Consider the following 22,265-nt stretch of genomic DNA (forward strand, 5'->3'; position numbering starts at 1 on the left):
CTGCTGTGGCCACCTTATTCCACACCCGAAGCAGTAACTCGTAACTGGGGAGGAGTACAGTACCCAAGATTGTTGCAGCTCAGGAGGAAGGGCACCTTCCACAAGTCCATATCAGCAATTGCACTGTCCAAGAAAGTTCCACGTTTTTTCCGACTCCTCCTACAACCATGAAAATAAAATTTAGATTTGGGACTCCCAGCCCTCCTTCCTTTAGGGTATTATAGGTCTGTTGGCAATGCATCCACAGGCGCTTGTCTACCCAAGTGAATTGGAAGACTGCCCACTGCAGGGCGTTGATCATGCTCGATGGTGGTTCCAGCTGTAGGGTTTAAAACAGGAATAGAATCCTGGGAAGAATAATCATCTTGAACGCCGCTATTTTGCCAAGCCAGGAAAGCGGGTATAAGTGCTGGTGGGTAGGGTCCTGCATACTTTGAGCTTGTAGGGCGCCATAGTTCAGTCTGACCGTCTGTCACTGTCACGACCAGTTGAATACCCAGATATGTTATGGCGATCCTGGTCCTTTGGACCGGAAGGCTACCGGATAGTGTTGCCTCTGTTTGTGGGGACATTGTGAGATTAAGAGCTTGGGACTTAGAAATATTTATCAGAAATCCTGCTGCTGCAGTAAAGTGCTCTGCCTCCCTCAGGAATGCCGGTAAAAATGATCATGGGTCTAAGGCCAACAGGATGTTGTCCGCATAGAGGCATATAGTGTGGTCTTCTCCCCTGAAACGAACACCCGTAATGTTCAGATTGTCCGGCACTCTCCGGGCAAAAGGCCCCATATAGAGTGCAATAGTAAGAGTGACAGCGGCACCCCTGCCGAGTCCCTCTGCATATCGAAAAGGGAGTCAAAGTTGGCCCAGTGACTCTGATTGTGGCTTTGGGATCCATGTAGTTGCTCAGCACCCAGGTACGAAATCGAGGCCCAAAACCAAAGCTGGTTAGTATGGCTGATAGGTAAGGCCAATGAACCCGATTGAAAGCCTTTCTGGCATCAACCTTGAGAAGCATAACTTCACGCTTAGATCAGCCAGCTTTGTCAATAATGTGCAGTACCCTCTTGGTATTGTCGCTGCAACCAATGAGACTGGGCATCAGCGGACTCAAGCGGGCCGCTAGAACCCCAGTGAACAGTTTTGTGTCAATGTTAAGAAGTGGTAATGGCCTGTAGGACCCACACTTCCAGTGTAGGGATTAACACTATGGAAGCATCACTCATGGATGAGGGCGGGGGTGGATTTGTCATCTACTAAGTTATACACTCGTGTCAGTACAGGACACTTTTAAAATTTTTTTTTTTGTAAATGCTAGCCAAAAAGCCATTCGGGCCTGGGGACATATGTAATTTCAGATGTGAAATAGCAGCTATAACTTCCTTAATACATATGGGCTTATCAATCTCATCTGCCTGTTTCTGAGTTAGCTGAGTAAGGTTCCCTGCCTGAAGATACCCTTATACCACACCCCTGGATGTAGTCTGTGGAGTGTAAATCGCTGTAGAAATCCCTAAATTGGGTCGCAGTAGATCATTGTTCCAAATCTCTGAGACATTCTCTAATCTCACAATCAACTTTGAGCCTTTTATGCATCACTTCCAGAGCAGTAAATGACAAGGTTACTAAATTCTTTAAATCCAGGAACTCCAAATACTTATAATCTGTGAACATTCTAGACTGGCACCATGTCTAATAATTTCAGTTTACAGGAAGAAAACTATTGGTGGCACTAACTTCTCTGTTCTAGCTGCCAAATTGTGGAATTATCTTCTTGCAAAGCTTATAGCCACTGAGAATCACTGAGTTGAGAAGAGTGAGAGAATCTGTATGTTCTTGTTCACAAAAAAGAGTGCCAACACAAATTTTACCCTCACTTTAAACAGACACTATATTTAAACGGATGTGTGTACAATACTCTCTAATGATCAAGGGAGAATCAGATCAGCCCAATCCCTTTACAAACAGTCCTTTACTAAGATCAAGGGATAGCAAGCTCAATAAATGGTTTGAGCAAGTTTTTGTTCAACTATTTGTTGTGCAGTAGGCACTTGTCTACATAACTGTACATACCTCAGTATAACTTGGTATCTGTGTGGATGCCTTGCAATATTCTATCCCATATGGAAATACTTTTTTTGTACAGTTTTACATCCTCAGATTTGAATTGAACAGTTCTGCCATGAGCATCTGTGATTCTATAATAGTACTAAAAATGGTGAGGAATACAGTTCTTAAAACGCACAGATTCTCTGTACAGTTTGTTGCAGTGCAAAATGTTACTGCCAAAAAAGACTAACTTACATTGTTAGGCACATTTGTGTGTGCTGAAATAGATACTAATGTTAAATGCTTGGTGCCATTAGACTGACAAACACATGTATTTTCATACTTTAAATGTTTGTAAATTTGTTATTTAGTTGTCTATGCACACCTTTCTTTTGCCTCTATAAATGATGAGTTTATTGAATTCTGCTGGAATAGTCTGAGCGTTTGCTTTCTCTTAATTGGGCGTTCAAAAAAAAGTCTCCTGGGGAAAGGACATCCCCGTCTACTTCCTTTTGTGCCACGGTGAAATTCAGGCCTGTGTACCTGATAATTGCCCAGCGACTGGTTCGCAGGGAATGATAGATGTGTGTCTGCTGGCATCATGAAATCACAAATCAACTGTAATTTCTTATAACACTTGAGTAGCTACATCATTTTCTTATTACAGGTAACTAGAGACATCCCCCAATGTAAAGTTATAAGGACAACATCAGTGTGCTCTGCACAGGAAAAGAATACTTACAATATAATTGTGCTGACTGAGAGAACTGCTTCAAGTGTCGCTGGCTGTCTTGTGTTTCAAGAGGGAAAAGTGATAAGTGGGCCAAGTTGTGTGCACCTGGTGAAAAGCAGCCTTTTCTCAAGCAGTACCCCATCTAGATCTGTGGGATGTGGTTGAACCCTTTTCTGCTCTGTTAAGGGGAGTGAAGATTAGAAAGGTCTCAATCCTGGTGAAGTGTTATGCCCTAGGCTATTTGTGCATCTGTTTTGCTTCCAAAAGGTCCTTTAATGCACAACGAGTCCCAATTGATCTAGAAGAGGACCAGAAAGAGACCCGCCTAATAGTGTTATGTTTTGGATTGTGACAAGAGCAGAATGCATTGGGGCTGTGGGTAGGAATAAGTGTTTCAGGGTGAGGGGGAAGACGGAACAGAGAAGGGCTATCAGACAGTTTGCTATAGGGGGAGACAGTTTTTATTTCTGTTTTATTCCACAGGTATGTCACTTCACTATTCAGCCTTTGCAAGTGGGTTGTTCGGGATCAGCAGGCCACAGAACTTGAGTTTATTTTGGCAGTGTAAAATAAGTAAAGTTTTGAAGACGTTATGAAGCTTAGCCCCATTGTCCGTTGTGATTGTCTGTTTCTTTACTGTCTCTTTTGCCTCGCTAGGCCCCAGTAATGGAAGGGTCTATTTTTGCATAGTTTCAATTGCTTTTACTTCACTTTATTCTTTCTCAAATAGCTGTGTACTCAGTCTCCTCCCTTGACCTTCTTCAACCAGCCTATAGTTCCTGATGTGCCAGATTTGGTACACAGCTTGAATAGCTCCTGTGCATTTGGCGGGTTATTGTGCTTTCTAAATTCCCTATGTCTGCCTTGGTTTCTCCTATCCCGGTATTTTAGCTTGAATTTATGCATTGCTCTTGAGTCTTTCCCAGAATCTCCTGCAATGGATAAAGTTGACCTCATGATATAGATTGTGTTTTACATTGTGTTAAAGGCTGTAGAAAAGTACTTTCTAGCATAGATTCCCAGAGATTACCTTGGTGGACAAGAGTTTTGAACATTTCCCTCTTAAAAAAAAAAAAAATATATATATATATTTTTGAATATGGAATTTCATTGGCCTTGACAGCACAGTTGCCTAAGGGCTTATGTAATCACCCAAAAAATAGCATGTTGTCATGTTGCTCTTCCTCTTCCAGGCAGTTGATTGAAATTGTGTTAATTTACTTTAAAAGTAGTTCCTTTGCTCAAAACTGAATGGGACATTGTTAACAAAGATCCCAGGTCAAATACTACTGTAAGCTGCTTTGCACATTGTAGCCCTGTGACCAGTAGAGCAAGAAGGGGTTTCACAGAGTGAACTCTGACAAATTTTATATGAAAGGGTTTTGGCAAGGGGTCTACAATGTAAAATCCCGTCCTAATTGCAAAGGCGGGTGCTTTACATTGTGAACCTTCCAAAACATGCAGTAGAAGAGTTTTACTTTGTGAATATCATGCCAAACACCATAAGTTTTGAATTGTCAACTGACAAATGCCATGGAAAGGGTGTTAGTGCAGATATTCCTTTTTAAGTCTGTCCACAGAAAATTCTGTCTAGAAGGAGAGTTAATGTTAATGTCAGTGCATGTTTTGGGTATGCTGAACCTGTTTGGTGGACCTCTCTAGAAAAAGACCATGTTTATGTTCATATTAAAGTCAACAGACTTGTTTTATTGATTATTAAAAATGGTGTCATCTTGTTTTACAGTGTAAACATATTGATGAAGCCTGTAAGCTTATCTTTTTTGATTGTGAAAAGTATAATGTTTTCAGTTAGGCACTTATAGGAGTATCGCTAGTTTTTAAGGTATAAGCTTGGTGGCCAAATTGCCACATGGTACATTCCAGGTAACAGCAGCTGAATACATTTCAGGGATAGTTGCCCCCCATGGTATTTCTTTAGGAGCCGCTATTTGCAGCATATTTTATCTTCAAGGCTCCTGTTAAAGATGTTCTAGTTTGTAAGTTCATCTGAATTTTTTTTACATTTAGTTTTGAGTATGTCTGCACTGAAATAATTTTGCTCTTTAAAGAACCAGCATTGGTTGTACTTTGAATAATGGGTTCAGTAAAATACATGGACATTGATTTACTTGAAATCATTGTTTACTTTTTGCAGTCCTTTAGCGTTTTATTTAACCCTTTGGTTGCTTGTTTTTTTTTTTTTAAATCTTTTGACTATGCTCTTGATAATCAGTTTCAAATACAGCAAAGTTGTTATAACTCTGACTTTCCCAAACTTCATTTGTATGTTGGACGATCAATAACCTTTTGACCTTGAGTGGAGATAAATAGAAGTGTTGACTGTAGGGAATTAACCATAGACCTGGACCTCTGTTTAGTACTCACTGGCTCATTACCACCTCCTGTCTGCACTGTCCTGGCTCATTCTCCATTTGAACTTCAGTTGTTTGCAGTGGTATTTCATCAGTCTCAGTTCCTGTATATTCCAACTGGCCATGGGTCTCAATCTTGTTGCTTTGCCTTGTTTAAGGGAGGGCCAGGGACACAGCACAGGAGGTTGAAAGTCTTGATGGCTTTGGGTTGGCTGTTGCTGTGTTCGGGTCGATGGGCCCTAAGTCTGGCTACCAAATGATTCGAACCAACAAACATGGCTTTTTGGTGGACTGAATTGATCTTTGCCATCATGAAAGATTTCACCTCACCATTGGATGCCTCCAATCCCTCTTAATTCTTCAGCAACAAAATCACCGCCATTTAATGCAACTTCAGCTCATAACCGACCAGACAGACCTCTCCAGATGCCTCCCAATCTTATCCAAAGAACCAGTGCTAACCACATGGGCCATCATTACCCAGAAGAAACCGTGCCACCATGAAGTCCATCCACTCAGGGGCCCCATCTGACCCCTGCCTCCACCAAGCCTTCTCCAGGCGACTGCAATCCATCAGTGCCATGCACACACCCATTCTGAATGCCTCCATCTTCTCCACAAATGTCCCAGGTGCTTGGAAACCTGCAACTATCCTCCCAATGCTGAAGAAACCTTCTGTGGACCCTTCAATGCTGCCAACTACAGACCGATCTCCCTGCTACCATTACCGGTCAAGGTCTTGGAGAAAATCCTCTACTGACACATCAGTGAATGCCTCAGTGACCTCCAACTCATCGGCACCACTTGGTCTGGCTTCACACCTAACCAGGGTATGGAAACTGCCCTCATTGCCACCACAGATAACATCTGCATGACCCTGAACAGAGGAGACACAGTGGCCCTCATCCTTCTGGACCTTTCCTTAGCATTTCTATAGTCTCCCACCACATCCTCATCCAACACCTACATTACATTGGAATCCAAGGGCACACACTCCGATGGTTCTGCTGCTTCGTAACTGGAAGGGCCCAGTCAGTCAGCCTGGCACTGTAAAGTTGGCACCATAAACCTCAGATGCCTGTGACCTTATTTGGGGAATTCTGCAAGGATCTTCCTTGAGCCTGACCCTCTTCAACGCATACATGATCCATCTAACCATCATCAGCCACTCTCACGATATCCACGTCCTCTCCTACAACGTTGACATGCAACCCAGTCTTTCCCTCGCAGAGAAGACATCCAGTACTAGGATCAAGTTCAATACTTATATGACTGAAATCACCCACTGGATGAAGACCATCTAAAGCTGAACATCAACAAGACTGAAATTGTAATCTTCGGGAAGAGCACATCACTGTGCTGCTCCACCTGGTGGCCAACCGAGCTAACATCGCCACCCCCACCAAGAAGCTTGGAATCATCATCAACAGCAAACTTGACATGATAGCCCAAGTCAGTGCTGTCACCACCTCATGCTTCCATACCCTGAAGATGTTGAGGAAGATTTTCGAATAGCTCCCGTGCAGCACCAGGAAAACTGTAGTCACAAGCAAACTGGACTAAGGGAACACCCTCTATGTAGGAATCAACAAAAAACTCAACAGAATACTGCAGGCCATTAAGAACTCTGTGGCCAGAATCACTCACAATTTCCAATGCCACACACATCACACTACAATATCTCCGCATTCACACACTATCCAAGCATAACTTCACCATCCTTCCAGAAAGCTCCAATTGTTCGGACTCCTACTTGCACAAATCTCAAGCATTTCGAAAACCAGATTTTGAGATCGAGGCTTCTACTACATCATTATTAAAGTGTTGAATATGGTGCTATACATCCTCCTCACTTCTTGAATGCAGAAAGAGGCTGAAGATCTGGCTTTTTGGGTAGTCCCACAAGGGCTTAGGTGTGCCTAGACTTGCACCTGCTCAACGTCAAGATACCCTCCCGGGTGAAAGTGTGCTCTACAAATATGCATAAAATAACATCATGCCTCTTGCCTGCATGTCAACAAGATCATTGGTTCTTGTTACTCCCTTTCAAGAATCTGAAGGAAAATTCCTCCCTAGGTTGGTGATCCAGACTGGTATCACATCCAGTTTGGATTATAGCAATGCAGTTTTTATATATGTATATATATATATATATATGTTCGATGGCATGTGTAGCCTCGGAGTGTTACAAGTTGTTTTTCTTCGAAGAAGTCTTTTCGAGTCACGAGACCGAGGGACTCCTCCCATTTCGACTCCATTGCGTATGGGCGTCGACTCCATCTTAGATTGTTTTTTTTTTTTTCGTCATCGGGTTCGGACGTGTTCCTTTTCGCTCCGTGTTTCGGAAAGTTAGTTAGAATCTCGGAAAAAAACGTCGGTATTGTTTGCGTTCGGTATCGGGTTAGTTAGAACAAATCGGCACCGAATTTTGAAGAGCTCCGGTGGCCCTTCGGGGTTTTTTCGATCCCCTGTCGGGGCCTGGTCGGCCCGGCCACATGCGACTTCAAGGCTGATGGAACGGACCCCATTCCGCTTCTGCTCAAAATGCCATAACAAGTATCCGTATACGGATCAGCATCTGGTCTGTAACTTGTGCTTGTCTCCCGAGCACAAGGAGGATACTTGTGAAGCCTGTCGAGCGTTTCGGTCGAGGAAAACATTGAGACCGAAGAGCCAGAAGACTGCAGATGGCGTCCACGCCGACAGGACAAGAGCGTTTAGAGGAAGAAGAAGCAGCTTTCTCCATCCACGAGTCGGACTCTGAAGAGCTCGACGCCGAAGAAACGTCGAAAATCAAGACTCACAAGAAGTCAACAAAAGCCCAGGGAACGCCACCGCCAACAGGCCATGGCTTAACCCGAAAATTAGGTGACCGATCCAAGGCACCGAAAAAGGGCATGCTGGTGTCGAAGTCATCCGACTCCGGTCGAGATACCGCCACACAGCAACCTCGGAGCCGAGACAGCGGCTCCGAGAAGATTCGGCACTGAGACAGCGGCACTGAAGAATTTCGGCCCGAGACACCACGCCGAAAATAAAAAAGGGTTTCTTCGGAGCCTAAAAAGACGTCCGAAAAATTTTCGGTTCCGAAACATCCAGCCTCGGAGCCGAAAACAGGTTCCTATACAGTGGAACAAGGATTAACCTCCCAAATGCAAATGCATAGATTCGGAGAGGAACTTGAAGCTGTAGAGCCAGACTATACACAGAGAAGGCTTCACATTCATGAGGACACAGGGAAAATAACCACTCTTCCCCCAATTAAAATAAAAAGAAAACTTGCCTTTCAACAAAAAGTCAAGCAGCCACAGGCAAAGGTGGCAAGGAAGACAACTCCACCACCGTCTCCACCACCATCAATGCACGCATCACCAGTAACAACTCCACCACTGATGCACTCCCTAGCTCATACTACAATGAGTCAGGATGATCCCGATGCATGGGACCTTTACGATGCTCCAGTATTGGACAACAGCCCAAATTCGTACCCTGCAAGGCCGTCACCACCTGAGGACAGTACATCTTACACACAGGTGGTCGCAAGGGCAGCTGCTTTTCACAACGTCACCTTGCATTCCAAACCAATTGAGGATGACTTTTTGTTTAACACCCTATCCTCCACCCATAGCCAATACCAAAGCCTACCTATGCTCCCAGGAATGCTAAAACATTCAAAACAAATCTTTCAAGACCCAGTTAAAGGCAGAGCCATAACTCCAAGGGTGGGAAAGAAGTACAAGCCACCGCCAACAGATCCTGTTTATATTACAACGCAATTAACACCAGACTCAGTAGTTGTCGGGGCAGCTCGTAAGAGAGCGAACTCTCATACCTCAGGGGACGCACCACCTCCAGACAAGGAGAGTCACAAATTTGATGCTGCAGGCAAAAGGGTTGCAGCACAATCAGCAAACCCATGGAGCATTGCCAATTCACAGGCACTTTTGGCACGTTATGATAGAGCTCATTGGGATGAAATGCAGCATTTCATAGAACACTTACCCAAAGAGTTCCAGAAAAGGGCGCAACAAGTGGTGGAAGAAGGACAAAGTATCTCAAATAATCAGATACGGTCTTCAATGGATGCAGCAGATACGGCTGCAAGGACAGTAAACACTGCAATAACAATTAGAAGGCACACATGGCTGCGTACTTCAGGGTTCAAGCCGGAAATTCAACAAGCCGTGCTAAATATGCCATTTAATGAACAACAGTTGTTTGGGCCGGAAGTCGACACTGCTATTGAGAAACTCAAGAAAGACACTGATACAGCCAAAGCCATGGGCGCACTCTACTCCCCGCAGAGCAGAGGCACTTTTCGCAAAACACCTTTTAGGGGATGGTTTTGAGGTCAACCGACAGAAACCACAACATCAGAAGCAAGGCCCACTTACCAGAGCCAATATCAGCGGGGAGGTTTTCGGGGGCAATATAGAGGGGGACAATTCCAGAAAAATAGGGGAAAGTTCCAAAGTCCCAAAACCCCTCAAAATAAGCAGTGACTTACAAGTCACACAACCCCATCACATAACACCTGTGGGGGGGAGACTAAGCCAATTTTACAAACATTGGGAGGAAATAACAACAGACACTTGGGTCTTAGCAATTATCCAGCATGGTTATTGCATAGAATTTCTCAAATTCCCTCCAAACGTCCCACCAAAAACACACAGTATGTCAAAACAACATATAGACCTTCTAGGACTAGAAGTTCAAGCATTGCTACAAAAAGAAGCAATAGAATTAGTACCAAAACTACAGAGAAACACAGGAGTTTACTCACTGTACTTTCTAATACCCAAAAAAGACAAGAGTCTGAGACCAATACTAGATCTCAGAACATTAAATACCTACATCAAATCAGACCACTTTCACATGGTTACATTACAAGACGTAATCCCACTGCTCAAACGACAAGACTACATGACAACACTAGACCTAAAGGATGCGTACTTCCATATACCAATACATCCTTCACACAGAAAATATCTAAGGTTCGTATTCCAAGGAATACATTACCAATTCAAAGTGTTGCCATTCGGAATAACAACTGCACCAAGAGTTTTTACAAAATGCCTGGCAATAGTAGCTGCACATATCAGAAGGCAGCAAATACATGTGTTCCCGTACTTAGACGACTGGTTAATCAAAACCAACACGCCAAGACAGTGTTCACAGCACACAAAATATGTCCTACAAATCCTCCACAAACTAGGCTTCTCAATCAACTACGCAAAGTCACACCTTATGCCGTGTCAAACACAGCAATCAACACCGCAAAAGGGATTGCCACTCCAAGTCCACAAAGAGTTCAAACATTTCACAATGAAATACAGGCCATGTATCCAAAACAAAGGATACAAGTCAAAATGGTAATGAAACTGCTAGGCATGATGTCTTCATGCATAGCCATTGTCCCAAACGCAAGATTGCACATGCGGCCCTTACAACAGTGCCTAGCATCACAATGGTCACAAGCACAGGGTCAGCTTCTAGATCTGGTGTTGATAGACCGCCAAACATACATCTCGCTTCTATGGTGGAACAGTATAAATTTAAACCAAGGGCGGCCTTTCCAAGACCCAGTGCCACAATACGTGATAACAACAGATGCTTCCATGACAGGGTGGGGAGCACACCTCAATCAACACAGCATCCAAGGACAATGGGACATACATCAAAGACAGTTTCACATAAATCACTTGGAACTGTTAGCGGTATTCCTAGCGCTGAAAGCATTTCAGCCCATAATAACCCACAAATACATTCTTGTCAAAACAGACAACATGACAACAATGTATTACTTAAACAGGGAGGGACGCACTCGACACTGTTGTGTCTCCTGACACAAAAAATATGGCATTGGGCGATTCACAACCACATTCGCCTAATAGCACAATTTATTCCAGGGATTCAGAACCAGTTAGCAGACAATCTCTCTCGGGATCACCAACAAATCCACGAATGGGAGATTCACCCCCAAATACTAAACACTTACTTTCAAATTTGGGGAACACCTCAAATAGATCTATTTGCAACAAAGGACAACTCAAAATGCCAAAACTTCGCATCCAGGTACCCACAGGATCAATCCCAAGGCAATGCTCTATGGATGAACTGGTCAGGGATATTTGCGTACGCTTTTCCCCCTCTCCCGCTCCTTCCATATCTAGTAAACAGGTTGAGTCAAAACAAACTCAAACTCATACTAATAGCACCAACATGGGCGAGGCAACCTTGGTACACAACACTACTAGACCTTTCAGTAGTACCTCATGTCAAACTACCCAACAGACCAGATCTGTTAACACAACACAAACAACAGATCAGACATCCAAATCCAGCATCGCTGAATCTAGCAATTTGGCTCCTGAAATCCTAGAATTCGGACACTTAGACCTCACACAAGAATGTATGGAGGTCATAAGACAAGCTAGGAAACCTACCACTAGACACTGCTATGCAAATAAGTGGAAACAATTTGTTTATTACTGCCATAATAATCAAATTCAGCCATTACACGCATCTCCAAAAGATATAGTACAATATTTACTACATTTACAAAAGTCAGATCTAGCTTTCTCTTCCATAAAGATACATCTTACCGCAATATCAGCTTACCTGCAAATTACTCATTCAAATTCATTATTTAGAATACCAGTCATAAAAGCGTTTATGGAAGGCCTAAAGAGAATTATACCACCTAGAACACCACCTGTTCCTTCATGGAACCTCAACATTGTCTTGACACAACTCATGGGTCCACCATTTGAACCCATGCATTCTTGTGAAATGCAATACTTAACGTGGAAAGTTGCATTTTTAATTGCCATCACGTCTCTAAGAAGAGTGAGTGAAATTCAAGCTTTTACCATACAAGAACCATTTATTCAAAAACACAAAAATAAAATAGTCCTACGAACAAATCCAAAATTTTTACCAAAAGTCATCTCACCGTTCCACTTGAATCAAACAGTAGAATTACCAGTGTTCTTCCCACTGCCAGATTCTGTAGCTGAAAGAGCACTACATACATTAGACATTGAAAGAGCACTAATGTACTACATTGACAGAACAAAACTAATTCGAAAAACAAAACAACTATTTATTGCCTTTCAAAAACCTCATACAGGAAACCCAATTTCAAAACAAGGCATTGCTAGATGGATAGTTAAATGCATTCAAACCTGCTATATTAAAGCAAAGAGAGAGCTGCCTATTACACCAAAGGCACACTCAACCAGAAAGAAAGGTGCTACCATGGCCTTTCTAGGAAATATTCCAATGAACGAAATATGTAAGGCAGCAACATGGTCTACGCCTCATACATTTCAAGCACTACTGTGTAGATGTGTTAACTGCACAACAAGCCACAGTAGGTCAAGCTGTACTAAGAACATTATTTCAAACTACTTCAACTCCTACAGGCTGAACCACCGCTTTTGGGGAGATAACTGCTTACTAGTCTATGCACAGCATGTGTATCTGCAGCTGCACATGCCATCGAACGGAAAATGTCACTTACCCAGTGTACATCTGTTCGTGGCATTAGTCGCTGCAGATTCACATGCGCCCGCCCGCCTCCCCGGGAGCCTGTAGCCGTTTAGAAGTAGATTTTGAACATTTGTACATTTGTAAATATATTACTTTAAACTTTATTATGTACATACGTATTCACTCCATTGCATGGGCACTATTACTAGCATACACAACTCCTACCTCACCCTCTGCGGGGGAAAACAATCTAAGATGGAGTCAACACCCATGCGCAATGGAGTCGAAATGGGAGGAGTCCCTCGGTCTCGTGACTCGAAAAGACTTCTTCGAAGAAAAACAACTTGTAACACTCCGAGCCCAACACCAGATGGCGGACTGTGCACAGCATGTGAATCTGCAGCGACTAATGCCACGAACAGATGTACATTGGGTAAATGACATTTTCCATCTCCTGCTGGCTGTCGCCAGTAGTTAGTTATAATTAGGACCTAGTTTTCATAGTAAAAGCGTTTTTGTTTTGCTAATAATTTTGGCGCTGTATGACGAATGTTCACGAAATTTTCAAAACTAGTTTGCTACTCTCTTCAGCTGGTGTCTTGAAGGTTTCAGGATGATTCGTGAAGCAGGGGCTGTGAAAAAGGCGATGTCCCAAAACGCGTTTTCACGCGAGCGCTAGGACCTCCCTGTGGTCTCCACATCACAGGTGAGCGCCCGAAGCAGTCAGCTTCATTTTGAACAGGCGTTCCCTGGTGAGGTGTGTGTGATATAGCAGTTTAAGTTGAATTAAGCAAAAAGTAGAGGCTACCACAGTCTCCCTGGGGGTGGCCACCACTTAAAGCCAATCCTCGTCTTCTAGTGGCCCCAAGTTGCGCCACTATGCCTCCCGGACTCCAGCCATGGGATATGGCTGGTTATGCAGCAGCATCTGATAGAAAAAGGATAATTTGTGTTCTTTGATGTCAGTGAGTAGGATTTGTTTCCCCAGAGGAGAGTATTTGGGGATGACCCCATCACTGAGCAAGGTTGACGCGAGTGCATGGCAGAGCTTGATTTAGTGGAAAAACTGGATGTGTTGCAGGCAGTACTCTATGTGCAGCTCCTGAAAGGACTTAAGGGACCCATTATGGAGAACTTCTCCAAGGGTCGATATACCAATAGTGTCCCATCAGGTGATTCCACGGAGTGCTGCCACCTGCAGGAGTCTGGTCCCATTCCACAGTGGCAATTCTAGTGCCTACTCGCCCACCCCATGACTTTTTGTGGCTGCTGCCCTTATAAACAGCACTACCCTTTTGGAAACTGATAGGAGGCGTGGGACAGCTGCACCGTAAAGTAAAGTGGGAGGTTGACAGGCTCCATAACCCATCCTCTATGGTGTATGTTTGGTAACTGAACCTACAGAAGCACTAGTCATTTATCACCAGCAGGTGAGCCGCCCTGTAGAATAATAGTAGATCCGGAGTCTCTATACTCCTGTCTGACTGGTGGGCAAAACAAGGGCAGTTGGTCCCCTCACTCCCTTGAACTGGAAATGGGAAAACAAGGCAAACAGGTTCCAGTTCTTCGAATCAAATGCCTTTTGAAAGTCCACTGACAGCAGAGCCTGATGTCCGGTTAATATGGCGCTCATCTCTATGGCATTGTGGACCCTCTGTATGTTGTGCCGCATGGCCCATTTGGGGCATGAACCTGGACAAATAGGGATGAACCAGGTGGCCAATCACCCCTGGAAGCTAGTTAGCTAAGGCCTCGGCCCATACCTTAACCTCTGCATTTAAAAAAGGATATTGGTCTATATTCCTCACATCAGGTTTCCTGGAGGCCCATCTTTGGGATCACCACTGTGCCCTCTTCCTTAAGGTCCCTGGCAACTCACCCCTCGTCAGGGCTTCTTTAAATGTCTGAAGCGGAGGCCTGAGGCCATATAAGACTCCAAAACTCTGTGGGAAACTGGTGGGGGGGGGGGCTTCAGGGTCAGAACCATAGTGCTGCTACTAATACCCAGCAAAGACCTCACCCATTGCCTCACTGCCTGTTATGCATGAGCTGTAGTCCAACTCGGTGTAAGCCATGGGGGTACCAGAGGCGCGAGTAGTACATAATCAATGCAGCTTATTGCTTGCCTTGTCCCCTGTTGGTAGAAGCAACTGCATGTAGCTGTCTACGCCTCACAGGCCTCCTGCACGAGTTCCTACCAAAGCAGAGTTTGTGTGTGCTTGGAGTTTTGCAGGATTGAGGCTCCTGCCATAGCTACGTATTGTTGTTCAAGCTCAAGGACCCAAGATTCAAGGTCTGCCCCCACAGACCCCCTTCTGGGCTCAGCCTCGTAGCCATTTGTCATAGTTGATAATTTCCCTGTGTAGGATGGCCTTAAGGGCTATCTAAAGTGCCTGGGGAGTCTGCGGACCTGCTATTTCCCTCAGGAATCTCTGGCACATGTGACAACAGCCCTCACACAATTCCTCGCTCTGGAGACTCCAGTGCAGATCATCTCCCCCATCAGGCAAGTTCCAGCGTTGTCACCGAGTGATCAGACAGTCTCCTTCCCAATATTCAGACAGCGAGTACTTGATGATTGCCCCGCCAGAGGATGCAAAGGTAGTCCGGGCGGGAAAATTATTTGTGTGCTCTGAGTAAAAGGTGTAGCAGTAAAGCTCGGGGTGGTGTGCTCTCCACTCATCCACTATGGACATATTGTACAGGAAAGTGGAAAGGACCTTTGGACCAGACTCAACCGAGGGTGAGGGAGAGGAACGATTAATACTAGTGTCACTGACCACATTGAGGGTCTCGGCTAGAATGCACGGGGCTGCTGGTAGAGTCTCAGTATTTCTAAGAATTTGGGGGTGAGATGTGGTGGAGCATATACACAAACAAGGGAAATCTGAGACCACCGATGGGTACCAGTCAGTGCCACAAAGTGCTCAAGGGCATTATGCCACACCCTGAACACCTAGAAGGGAAGACACCAGCGGATCAAGATGGTGACCTCCCTTGAGCCCCAGTGAAACCCTGAATGGAGAAACTTGCGAGCACCCCTGTCGGACCTGAAAGGGGCAATGACTGCCCATAAGCTGCATCTCCTGAAGCATCAAAATGTTGGGATCTAGCTTGTGGGCTGCCTTCAGAATAGCACCCTTTTTTGATCTTATCTAGCATACCATTGGCATTCCACAAGAGGAAGCGAAGCTGTCCGAAAAAGTATGTTCCTGCGTGTAAGTAATTTTCTCTATGTGGGATATGCTCAAGTGACAATGTGCACGTCATGTCAAAGTGACCCATACAGGGAAAAAGGCAGAGTCACAGAATGGTTTAAGCAAGAAAAGGCCTACTTTCTAAAAGTACACAATCTAAAAACAAACTTTACTAAAAGATGTATTTTTAAATTGTGAGTTCAGAGACCCTAAACTCCATATTTCTATCTGCTCCCAAAGAGAATCTTCACTTAATAATATTTAAATGCATCCCCCACTTTAACCTATGAGAGAGATAGGCCTTGCAACCGGAAAAACAAATTTGGCAGTATTTCACTGTCAGGACATGTAAAACACATTAGTATATGTCCTACCTTAAACATACCCTGCCCATGGGGCTACCGATGGCCTACCTTAGGGGTGACGTACATGTAAGAAAAGGGAAGGTTTTGGCCTGGCAAGTGGGTACACTTGCCTAGTCGGATTGGCAGTTTAAAACTTCCACACCGACACTGCAGTGGCAGGTCTGAGCCATGTTTACAGGGCTACTAATGTAGGTAGCACAACTAGTGCTGCAGGCCCACTAGTAGCATTTGATTTACAGTCCTTGGGCACCTCTAGTGCACTGTATTGGGGATTTTCCAGTAAATCAAGTATGCCACTCTTGGAAAGCCAATTACACATACATTTTACATAGGAGCACTTGCACTTTAGTACTGGATAGCAATGGTAAAGTGCCCAGAGTATCAAAAACAGAGTCCAGCACCCATCAGTAACCTGGGAAATAGAGGCAAAAAGTTAGGGTAGACGATGCCAAGTCTAACAATGACCGTTTGATAAATCTACACGAAATGTTAAAAACTAGTACGCAAGTCAGTTCAGCTGCTGTGTGGAAAGTTTTTTGTGTTGGTTCGTCAACCAGGGCAGAGGAATAAAAGGGGGGTGGTCCCAAAATGCTTTTTCCTCATGTAGTGTCTATGGGGATTTTGCCATTTTTAGACACAGGTACAGCCCGAACCGCTAAATGGAATTACACCAAATTTTACAGAAAGCCAGATCTTGGAATATAAAGCGCCCTTTTGTAATTTGATGTAAATCTGTTCAGTAATGTTGGAGTTATTAAAGGAAAAAAAATATTGTTATCTAGCTATAGATATCTAGAGATGTGGATCTTCCGGATCTAACCGCGGGTTATCCGCAGATAAGGACAAAAAGCAATTCCCCAATTGGCTGACCACAACCTAATGGAACGTTAGACGCCATTTTGTTTCTTGGCTGGACCCCCAGGAAGAAACCATAAATAATAACACACATAAGGGGTCAGGATAGAAGTATCCTGACCCTATTGAATACATGGCATGGTCTCTGAAGGATCCCTCATGGGCAGAAAATTGCCCAATGTTTTTTGGGCTCATTCCCGGATCCACTGCGGCGCACAGTGCAATTCCAAATGTAACTCTGCAATGGATCAGTGTATCCATTAGAGTAGGGGGGGCTCACCTGCTCACACACCATTTATGTCCTGGGGGCTCTTGTCACAAATGGTGAAATGCATATATGTTGTCATGCCAGGACACTATAGTGTCATGACCCATAGGCATGCATATGGTATGATGCATGTGCACTTTCATGGTTTTTTTAACAATGCAGTTAGCATCAGCAGCTTAGCATTTTTTCTTTTTTCTGAAAAGCAAAGCATTAGCAACAAGCTTGTGCCAGGGCGGTGCAGAGACTGAAGGAATAAAGATTTAGAAGGCTAAGGTTGTAGACTGTAGCATTTAACAGTAGGATAAATCTATTGATCCTAAATTACTGTTATGCAAGGAATCGCTATTCCTTCACCAACGTGCTCTGTGATGAGATAGAGGGCAGTTGTGGATGTTTTTTCCTTTTGTGGTATATTAAAGGGTACATACTTAGCTAGTCTGCCCTAACTGCTGCTCTTTTGCATGGTAACATGGTAACAGTTGTACGTTTTGTTTCAGTGGCACTGATACACCAACTGTTAGATTGTAACAATATGTTCATAGTAGCTGTGAACACTAGAAAGTGCCTTTTGTTTCCCCTACTTGATTATGATAAATGTCGCCCCTTTCAGCTTTTGTTGTCTTAATCGTTCTCTTATGCGGTTGTTTTGGCATCTAACCATTCATCTATTACAATTACACATACATTTGTGGTGATCCTCTTTTTTTGCTCTGTTTCAGACTACATCAGTGGGCCTTTACATGAAGTCTTGTACTGTTGCTGTGATGGGTCTGGAATTGGTACAATCCAAAATGTGCCCCTGACCTTACAGAAGACCAATTAACTGAAGCTATATCCAGGTTTGTAAAAAGGTAAGTCTGTCCATTGGCATTGGCATTTCCAAGAGCTAATGCCTATTTGCACATCAGTTGGGGTCATTTTAATTGTTTTTAAGCATTTTGTGGTGAAAAATTGCTTTGTGGCACCTTACCTTATTTTGAGGGCATCTCATGACTCCTTGACTCGCCAGTCAGAATGAGAAAGCACTATTTTGGTTAGTTGACGCTCTATCCTTGTAGTAGGAGACTATTTAGTTCGGATGCCAGTGTGATCATGCAGCATTTCCAAGAGCTAACACCTATGTACACATCAGTTAGGGACATTTTAATTGTTAAGCATTTTGTTGTGAAAATTGTATTATGGCACCTTACCTGCATTTGGGGGCATCTTATGACTCTTGACTTGCCAGTCAGAGTGAGCAGGCACCATTTAGGTTAGTTGACGCTCTAGTCTTCCCCAGGAGGAAACTATTTGGATTGGATGCCAGCGCAACTGCGCAGTGGGCGCACCGATGGACGAAACCTCAGACCCAGATCTCGCCGCAGCTCGTCTGGCTGGCTATACTATTAGTAGGCTAAACCTGGCAAGTAAATGCAGAGGCAGAATAGCAGTAATTTATGATAATCTGCTACAGTTACCTTGGGAACCTTTAAACCTAGCAGGCAGCGAGGCCCTCTTTCTTAAATGTAAACTAACCGACCAGTGTATGTTTTATCGTGTTTTGATCTATGGGCCTCCCGGCCCTAAAGCTAAGTTTTTAGATGCCTTAAGTGACCTTATTGAGATGAGTATTCAATTACCTAACTTTACGGTATTCGGGGATTAACATTTTTACGTGGAAGACCTTGATAACGGAAGCTCAGCATTTTTAATTGAAAATTTGATTTGTTTTAATATGAATCAGCTAGTGAACACCGTTACTCATAAGGCAGGCTATACCTTACATGGCATGTATTCTAACAGTTCTAATCTTAGGATGGAAGCGGCACTACCTATTGTTTGGTCCAATCGTAAGGCGATCCATTTTAGTCTAGGTTTATCAACTTCAAAACCTGCAGTAAATTTAATAAGGGAGGATAAAAAGACCCATGCATGCATGGAGTAAGTTGGGTAATAAAGGCCTGGTTGAAAGCCTTGAATCCTCACTGCTGCTGCTTACCGAAGATCCGAATGAAGCAGCAGCAACATATACTGAGTGGATGAATGAGGCAGTTTTCAAATTGGTGGCGGTAAAAAATTTGAATACTTTTCGAAATACAGGCAAGAGAGAGTTTGGAGAGCCGATTATAGCGAAAGCGAGAAAGTGAAATATAGAGAAATAATTCAGTAGTGCAAAAAACTCATTGTCAAGGGGAAAACCAAATACTATACTGTGAAAAGGAATTAGTCCGTAAACTCTTAGAAAGAGCTTTCTAAAACCGGTCAGGCACTCATTAAGTCTGATCCTCTGAATGGTCTGCCACTCTACCCAGCAGCCAATTTGTTTGTGATAAACTGGCAGCAGGTTTTAAAAGAAAGTGGAGGCATTTTACAATGAATTTGATCTTACCAGATCGCAATCTCTTGCGAGGTGAGATTTTGAATAACACGGAGCTCTTCAATTTTCCACCTTTGACAACACACCAAGTGATCGAGTTAATTAGTTACACTATGTCGGGAGCCTCTTCAGACTCTTGTCCGCCTAAAGTACTGCCCAACATAGCTGACAAGATAGCTCCAGTACTCACGATTTTGTTGAATACTTTAATCAAAACTGGCCTCTTCCCCTAGTCAGAAAACCTTCTCTTGACCCTAAGGTAGAGAAAAGCTATCAACCTAAATCACAGCTACCATACCCTGTGAAGGTTTTTGAGAAATATCCTAACAACTTATTGTCCGAATATTTGGAGAAGAATACATTTTTGAATGAGGCACAGTTTGGCTTTAGGTCAAGCTATAGTACTAAGCCTGCCCTGGACACATTATGGATGACAGTGGGAGGGCTGCGCTGGTCCTTTTTAGATCTATCCGCAGGTTTTGACACAGTGATCCATGCACTCCTTTTGGAGCATCTGGCAGAATTTGGGATCGCTGGCTCGGCCCAGGATCTACTTTCTGACAGACAGAGAGCAGATGGGGGCCTTTGTAGTGTTTAACTCAATCTTTTTCCCTGCTTTTTGGGGTTCCCCAAGGGTCATCTCTCAGCCCTATGCTTCTTAATATCTACATGGTCCCCCTAGTCAAGTTGCTTAATTCCTTTTGATTTGCCACAGTAGTGTTTGCTCGCAGCATCCAAATTGTTGTGTCGATCTCAATTAACCCAGAGGAGATCGCTGGCCAGGTCAACAGGTGTATGAATGCTATTGTGAGATTAATGAGTGGCAACTGCTTAAAGTTGAATTCAGAAAAAACAAAGGTCCTCCTTTTCAGGAAAGATATATTTTTGGAACTAATCCTGGTCGGTCTCAATCCCTTGGCAAAAATCATTTGTCATGTCTTTGGTCTTATATAGGCATGATTATTGTAATGCCCTATATTTACCCATTAAACAGTGGTTGTTTAATAAGCCTCAGACGCTACTGAGTGCAGCTGGCCACCTTATCAGGAAAAGACTCAAGTTTAAGTCTGAATCAGGTGCCTTTGAAGCACTTCATTGGCTCCCAGTAAGGAAGAGAGTTGCCTTTAAGGCTCTGTGTTTGGCACATAAATCTTTGTATGGGTCTGGACCAGAGAATCTCAAAAGAAGTGGTGGTACTTGTCAAAAAGGCTGCTGCGATCTACCGCTTCATGTTTAGTAATTGTTACAAGGATTAAGAAAGCTTTATGGGGCAGACGAAGGTTTGTGTACTCCACCTGCCATTTCTGTAACAGACTGCCCTTGTACCTCAAATGTCAGCCTAATTTTCTCAGCTTTCAGAAACACTTAAAATCTTGTTTATGCTCACTTTCTTTATAGATACCGTTTGTTCCCTGACTGTTTTTGTTTTTTTAGGTCAGCACATAGGATAATGCTAGTGCGAAGACATGCATGGGCTTTTGCATGCTTCAGAAATCTCTCAAATCAAATCCGTTATACTCTAACCATATCATTCAGTCAAATCTGCAAACCTTCAAACACTCCATATTTCTTTCAGCCCACAAACCCCTTGCTCTCTTCTCCAAAGCTCTTTCTCTTTTTATGCTTGGCATAGATCCCTCCTGTCCAATCATTTGTAGTCTGCTGTAAAGTTAGCGCTTTCCCTTCTGTACCTTCCAACTGTCGCCCCATGTTGCATTTTCCTTCTCCAAAATTCTGGCACTGCCAGCCTTCACTCATTTTACCTAAGAACTGACATTGAACAGCCTACCCATTCCATTTCAGTTCAGTGGTCCAAGCACCACTCTCAGCTGATGATACCCTCGCATGTTTCAACCTTCACCTCATCAGTTCAATCATCACTGTATTGTAGCTATTGTTTAGCAATTACTACCCTGAGGGTTCTTAAGTTTCTTTTTTTTTTTTTTTTTTTTTTTCACATGGATAACCGATTTTCCTCTACCTTTTAACTACATGACTTCTGTATGGCCTTCAATTCTGTTGATCATTGTACCTTTATAGCCTCCCTTCATACCTGATGTATTGCTGATTCAGCCCTGAAGTTGTTTGCTTCTTTTCTCTCTTATCACTGTTGGTAGCATGAACTACCACATGGTCAACTCCCACACTCCTTCTTGGGGTAGGCGTATCAAAACGGTCAGCCATTGAGCCTCTTCTCTATCTTCTGTATCTTATCCCTTGGTGCCATCATCTCCTTTGGTTTCTCTTACCATCCTTTTACCCTGATGACACCCAGATCTTTTCTCATTTCCAAATCTTTATCCCCAGCTCTAAGAATATATATCCAACTGCCTTACTATTGGCCTGATGTCAACCTTAGAAGTTCTTCAGGCTAGACTGTTAAAAATGTGAGGTCCTGTATTTTCCTTCATCTCCTGCACCTGTATCCTGACCCGACTTGACTTAGTTGTTTTTTCTCCAGACTCACTGTCCTGTGCTTCCTTTACCAGAAACAGTGGCTTTTTCTTCAACCCATTAGTGCCCTTAGAGACTTTCATCACTGTCTCATGGTAACTATTCGTAGTGTCTGTTCATTCA

The 22,265-nt window shown here is 43.6% G+C and overlaps 1 protein-coding gene across 2 annotated transcripts in view; it reads left to right on the forward strand.

Moving 5' to 3' along the window:
- Positions 1 to 22,265, forward strand: part of PPP6R2 (protein phosphatase 6 regulatory subunit 2) — an 891,343-nt gene that overhangs the window by 101,241 nt on the left and 767,837 nt on the right. For both annotated transcript variants that reach the window (XM_069229423.1, XM_069229422.1), the window contains exon 2: positions 18,052 to 18,183. The gene's annotated coding sequence lies outside the window, so the exon portion shown is untranslated. The remainder of the gene's footprint in view (positions 1 to 18,051; positions 18,184 to 22,265) is intronic.

The sequence above is a fragment of the Pleurodeles waltl genome, chromosome 4_1, assembly GCF_031143425.1.
Source record: "Pleurodeles waltl isolate 20211129_DDA chromosome 4_1, aPleWal1.hap1.20221129, whole genome shotgun sequence".
Lineage (NCBI taxonomy): Eukaryota > Metazoa > Chordata > Amphibia > Caudata > Salamandridae > Pleurodeles > Pleurodeles waltl.